We start from the raw sequence: 7,358 nt of genomic DNA, 5'->3' as shown, positions 1-7,358 counted from the left end.
GCCAAACGTTCTTTGCTTACCGGAGATGCGCTTGGAGGATCATCCTGATCCTCCTTAGTTAAAACACTACCACTCGTATAGAAGATATGAAGGTCACGGAGTTGCCATATACACACACAAATCACACCCACAAACGGAAGAGATTCTAAATTCTACTCTGGAAGCTGTCACGCGCAGAGTAAAATTTAATAACACGTATCTGTCTATTTGCTCTCTGTACTGTCCTCCACATGGCCTCATTGATAGTGATGCTTTAGATTCACTATTTGAACATCTTCCTGGGAATAAGTTAGTGTTGGGCGACTTTAACGCCCATCACTATCAATGGTGTAGCTTGAGGATCGATGGTCGTGGGGAGCAAGTAGCTGACCTAATACTACAGTTCAACCTCTGTCTTCTGAACAATAGTAGAGTGACTCGTGTAGATGATTGTACTAGTAACTTTTCAGCCATTGACTTATCTCTGGCCTCCCCTGGTATACATCAAGATTTCTCGTGGGACCCTCATGACGACTCCTTGGGAAGTGATCATTTACCCATCTGTCTTTCTTATACACGCAACATTGTTTTGGACCCTCTACCCCCAAAATTTAACTATAAGAAAGCAGATTAGGGATCCTTCTCAAGGATCACCAATTTAGATAAATCTGGGGAGCCCATAGATGTTAAGGTCGAAACTGTAACTAATTCCATAATACACGTGGCTGAGGCTGCTATTCCCAAGACTTCTACAGTTCATGTGAAGCATAGAGCACATTGGTGGACGCTGGATTGCTGACAAGCATTAAGGAAATGCAATACGAGATACAGGATTCTTGATAGTCAGCCCACCGAGGAAAATTTTATTGCATACAAAGAAGCACGGGCTGAGGTAAGGAGAATAATAAGAGGGGCGAAACGTGACTCCTGGCGGTCCTTTGTGTCCACGGAGAATCGATCGACTCCACTCACTAAAGTCTGGTCCACTATTAAAATATTAAATAATGAATGCCCAAATATCCCTATTACCACCCTGCAGGTTAATAATAACATCTATGACGATCCCATGGACGTTGCTAACATCCTAGCCAGTTTTTCTCATGTAAGTAGCTCAGCCAATTATGATCCACGTTTTCAACATCATAAATGCACGACTGAGCTACAGATAATAGACTGCCACAGAAGACGTAGACTCTCCGTATATCCAAGAGTTTACGCTCGATGAATTGTTCCTTGCCCTTAAATCCTGTAAAGACACCAGCTCTGGACCTGACGCCATCACGTACGGTATGATCCAGCATCTTAATCAGGACAGCCTGATTAAGATGTTAGCATTGTACAATGAGATTTGGGAGTCTCGAACGTTCCCAAACTCATGGCACTTTGCGTACATCATACCGATACCCAAAGAGGCTGATCGTCTTATGAACCCCACTTCATTTCGTCCTATTGTGTTGACTTCTTGTCTCTGTAAGGTCATGGAACGTATGGTAAACAATAGGCTTCTTTTTGTTTTAAAGTCGAAGAATTTGTTAAATGATCAACAATGTGGCTTCCGCAAATACAGAAGTTCACTAGATCATTTAATGAATTTGGAGCATTGTATCTCAGAGGCGTTTGCCAAAAATGAATTCATGGTTGGGGTATTCTTGGACATCCATAAAGCCTATGACATGACTTGGCGACTCGGTATACTAATGAAGCTCTATGCTTCTGGTTTAAGAGGAAATTTGCCTATTTTTATTTCAAATTTCTTAAGGGACAGGACTTTCTCTGTCAAATTGCCCCATAACGTAACATCAGATATATTTATCAAGGAAAACGGGGTGCCGCAGGGAAGTGTGCTTAGTCCCATTTTATTTAGTATTGTGATCAATGATATTCTGTCATCAGCTCCCATCCCGAGGAATCTTAAATACTCGCTCTAGGCTGACGATTGTGCAATATGGCACTCTTCCCATAATGCACAATTTTCGGCTGGGAGAATTCAAGTAGCCCTTGACTCCATCCACCAATGGGCCTTCCAGTGGGGATTTAAGTTTTCTGTCCCAAAGTGTGCCGCTGTAGTTTATATTACTCATAAGGTCCCTGATTTGCTTTTATTTTTGGATAACCAAGCGGTACCTTTTCAAAATTCTGTAAAGTTTTTAGGCCCCCATTTTGATCGCAGATTAAATTTTAAACTTCACATTAATAACTTGCTTGCTCGTTGCAAAAAACAGTTAAATGTCCTCAATTACCTAGCGGGTACTACATGGGGTGCCGACAGAATATCTTTATTAATGGTGTATAAGTTCCATATTTGATCGAAGCTAGACTATGGCGCACAGGTGTATGGCTCGGCATCCGATGCCACGTTGAATAGGTTGGATGTGCTGCAGAATAAATGTTTGTGAATGTGTCTTGGAGCCGTCCAGTGTACCCGTGTCGTTCGTATGGAAGTGGAAGTGAATGTACCTCCCCTCCGTATTTGCCATGATCACCTGGCCTTGTCATATGGCCAAAGAACATCAAGGAAAAGTAATATTGGCAATGTGGCCTGTACCCCCCTGCGTCAATACCACCATCTTTCGGTGGGGTGTGTGCATCAGCCACTTGCCATTCGCCTCCACTTACCGACTCAGGAGCTTGGTGTGGACCTCAGTGACTGACAAGTTGGTGTCAAAAAATATAGTGCCTTGGGAGCCACCCGGCTTTACCGTGGATGTATCATGGCTCCCAGCACCAAAGGCCATGGCGCCGGAGGCAGAGGTCCACCACTTGTTTCGTAACATCATTGTTCATCACTTGGGGTCCCACCAATTATACACCAACGGCTCCAAGTCGAGTGAATGTGTGGGTGCTAGTGTATGGTTGACCGGATATACCTTTAGGTATCGGCTGCCGACTCATACATCTTTGTTTACCTCTGAACTTTTTGCTATTGACAAAGACATAGACTATGCTAGGCATGACTCATTTTTCATATTTTCCGATTCCAAATCAGCCCTTCAGGTAATTGCTTCTTGTACTACAGACTCTAATGAGTTCCAGGGCCACATTATTAATAAATTGCATTCTTGCGACAAGTCCCTCACACTGATCTGGGTGCCTGGCCATTTTCATATTTATGGCAATGATCTGGCTGACTTACATGCAAAGTCGGCTGTAGAGCTTGGGGAGGCTTGGGACGTTCCTCGTGATCTACGGTTGAGTCACTCTCTCGAGAAGAGATCAATAAATCTTCTTTGGCAAGGTCAGTGGACCAGACTGAATATTCCAACTTGTAAGTCGTACCTGAGCGACTGGGATACTGCCAACCGTCCCAGTCGCCTTGAAGAAAAAATATTGGCGAGATTATGGCTCAGTGCCACCTTTTTAACTCATATGAAACCATATATGGAACGACGATTCCCACCGCACTGTGACATCTGTGATGCAATGTTATCTAGTAGTCATATCATCCTGCTCTGTCGGCGATTAATTCGTGAACGCGCTTCACTTATAAATTACTGCGGCGCAGCAGACGTTCCCTTCACCCTTTCCACCATCCTGGGTCATGGGGACACTGTTATGACTTATAAATTGATGGCTTTCTTGAGAGAGACCGGACTGATCAGAGTGATGTGACTTTTTCACTGTGTGGTTATGGTTTTTATCAATTGTAAATATGTATATATTGTACTATTTATTAGGGTTGACAGCTGACATATTTGAAATAGTTCCTCCTCCCACTGATCTATTTCTAATACAGATGTCCCCTACAGTAAACCTTGTTCCTCCCCTGACAGTCACCAGATGATGAGTGCAAGTGCGCAATATAGAAAGATATTGGGCACTTGCAGTCGATGGTGGTCTGTTGGGCGAGGTTCTTCACTTTTTGTACATATTATGCAGATATACTATAACATGTTGCTTTTATTCTAAATAGGGCCGACAGCTGACGTATATGGAAATGTTCCTGACTCGCCTGGTTCCCCTTCATATATTGATATTCCCTATATTAGGTTGTGCCTCGACTGACAGTCACCAGGTGATGAGTGCAGGTATGTAATGTAGAAAGGGATTATATATCTGCAGTCGATGGTGTTCTCTTGGTCGAGGCTTTTTTTACCATTAGTGTAGGTCTAGCTATTTGTCTCTTAGGATTTAGTATAGGTTAGCGATTTGTCTGTTAGGTGAATAGTTTGAGGGTCTTTAGATTAGGTATTTTTGTTTATAAATGATGTAAGATTAAAAATATATAAAAAAAGTAACAAAATAAAAATTATATATATATATATATATATATATATATATATATATATATATATATATATATATATATATATATATATATATATATATATATATATATAAGTATATATAATCTATAAAAATATATATATATATATATATATATATATATATATATATATATATATATATATATATATATATATATATATATATATATATATATATATATATATATATATATATATATATATATATATATATATATATATGTATATGTGTGTCTGTATTTAATGACCAGGGGCTTCGGCCCGAATGGTCGATAGGCAAAATAAATAAATAAATAAATAAATAAGCACTGAGGGTTCTGTGATTTGGATCACCCCTTCATCCATGCTAAATATTCGTTCTGAGATGACGTTCGAATATGGGCATCATTTACGTACACAAACACTAGTAGCTTACACACGATCGACCATACATACACATTACCAAAAGAAGTTCACACCCTTCGATTTACCGTCCTTCCTTTGTGTATGTGGTATCATCTATATATTGTTACGGAACAGAGAGAGATAATGAACACTTCAAGTGAGAATACTAAAATCACTACTGTCCCACAAAGTTCCAGGTTCAAAACAAAAGAGTTAAGTAAAATTACAAGTTAAAGTTTAATGCACAAACTAACAACTAAACATTCAGGACTCATAATGATAATGTAATGGCAAAACAGGTTACATATACGGTTAACTGCAATAGCCTCTATTAACATGAATTTAGCAAGAGCAAATTTATCTAAGTAAGCCCTGATAAATGAGAAAACCGGATAATGCTCAGATAAAGCAAGATATATTATTACAGATACAAAATATTATTAATAATGGCTGACATCAAAAACTCCACATGAATCACAAAAACCTTACCAGGCCTACGAATTAACGCCCTAGGCCACACAGTACAAGAAAAATGGTAACAACACTTATACTCAAATTATACAGCAGCTAGATGATTGGAGACTTCCTGAGCACTCACAAAAATACACTATACAGGGGAGGACAGAGATGTGAACAAAATGAGGAGTAGATCTAAGTTGCAATTAATGCAGAGACTGAGCTCATTATATAGGGGCCGGCAGGGCTTGATACAACTTGTAAGAAGGACACGCAAATGAAGCCATACGGGACAAAGAGTTGACAATCCTGCTCTGAACAACAGAAAGAACGACTTACGCTACGATAAGGGGGAGAAGGGGGAAGTGAGGTAGAACACGCAAGCCTGGTCACTATGGAAGCCACGAGGCGAATCGTGATCAAACATGCAGCATTATGTACGTTTGAATTATACAAAGGATGATGAAATCATAGGCTATGTAACACCTCCCCACAAAGAAAAAGAAATTTACAAAGGAAATTTCTTATTACTCTAAGACAATCTGTCTAAAGTCTAGATAAGCAATCTGCAATAACATTTTCTTTCCCCTTGACATGTTGTATGTCTAATGAATACTCCTGAAGAAGTAAACTCCATTTTGTCAATCTCTGACTTTTATCTTTAAACTTACTAAGGAATTTCAGTGGGTTATGATCGGTATAAATGACTATGGGGTCAAAACCAGAACACAAATAATATGAAAATGCTGTAAACCCAAAATCAAGGCCAAAAGATCTTTCTCAATAGTTGAGTAGTTCTTTTGAGGTGGAGTGAACTTCTTACTGTAATAAGATACAGGGTGTTCAATACCCTGATCATCCTCTTGCAGCAAAACAGCCCCAGCTCCTGTATCACTGGCGTCAACAGCCATCTTAAAAGGCTTAACAAAATTTGGAGTAGCGAGCACTGGCTGACTTAACCCCTTAACCGCGGGGCGTCACTTTCTTGGCGCTTGGGAGCAAGGGATCATACCGCGGGGCGTCGCTTTTGTGATTCTGTGTTATTTTGAATTCACCTGGGCTTCCAAGTGGGGGCTTGTATCATCTATCAGTACTGCCAATGTCCAACACTAGTCAGCACTCCTAATCTCATCTGTACTCCCATCCATTGTTGACAATTTAGCCATTTCTTCCCGTTCTTGACTCCCCTCCCTACCCCCCCTCCATTACACTATCCTCTCGCCTGCCCGGCCGTGCTACGCTAAGTAAATCTTCCCTGGAATTTTTCACTGATTTCATCCATTGAAATAAGCCCTATGCCCTATATCTTATACCAAATAATATATACAAGAAAGAAATAAGGTAAGTGAGAGTGCCATACACCTGGAATTGGCTAATTATCACATGACAACACCTCACATGCACTCGTTCGCTAATTTTTGCTGTTTTTTTCCCCTTGAAATATGCCATATAATCTATTTTTGTAATAAATATACATATAAGGAGGGAAGGGAGAAGCCTAAGTGATATTTACATTCACCTGGAACTACCTAATTTATAATGTATTGTCTAGATTTCCTGCCAATCATTTCAGTGAAATACATAGCTGTTTCAAGAGCTACGTTGGTAGTGCTGAATAACCCTCAAGTAGGCCTCAACCCGGGCCGGCCCTCCTATCAGTTCTCTCTCAGATTCTGAAGAGGAGGTACGGCTCATCCTCTTGCTGACTTCAGGGCCTTTTTTCACCCCCATGCAAGGGCCCTGTGACCTTTACCCCCTACTAAACCTCGTGTGGAAAGAGGTAAAGGGCTGACAATTGATAAAAGAGTGACTACGATCTTTCTATTGAGTAAAACAGTGCAAGTGGAATTGTAAATAATGTGTAAATAATGTGTAAACAGCAAGTGAAAGTAATGAATGTAAATAAACGTGAACAATGGAAAATAGTTTTATAAGTTACTTCAAGTGACAGTGCATAACACAGTGTAAATAAAATAGAAATGTAAATAACGTAAATAAAATAGAGAACGTAAATAGAAATGTAAATGAGTAGTATTATAAGAATACGAGTATATACCCCAGGAGTAATGAAAGTGAAAGTTTCACTATAGCATGTCTGAATACTATGAGTTATGAGAGTGAAGATGAAAGTGACATTCACTCTCAATGCCAGTATACAGGACGAGAAAGTGAATGCTACGTATTTTACTGAAAGAAATTGAATCCCTACAGTGGCAATAAACTAATACTACTGAAGGAAACTTATGGATAAAGACTATAGATATATATAAGTGT

This window comes from Coenobita brevimanus, chromosome 20, assembly GCF_032717465.1.
Source record: "Coenobita brevimanus isolate Jiangsu-jjx chromosome 20, ASM3271746v2, whole genome shotgun sequence".
Lineage (NCBI taxonomy): Eukaryota > Metazoa > Arthropoda > Malacostraca > Decapoda > Coenobitidae > Coenobita > Coenobita brevimanus.
This window is presented reverse-complemented; position numbering follows the sequence as displayed.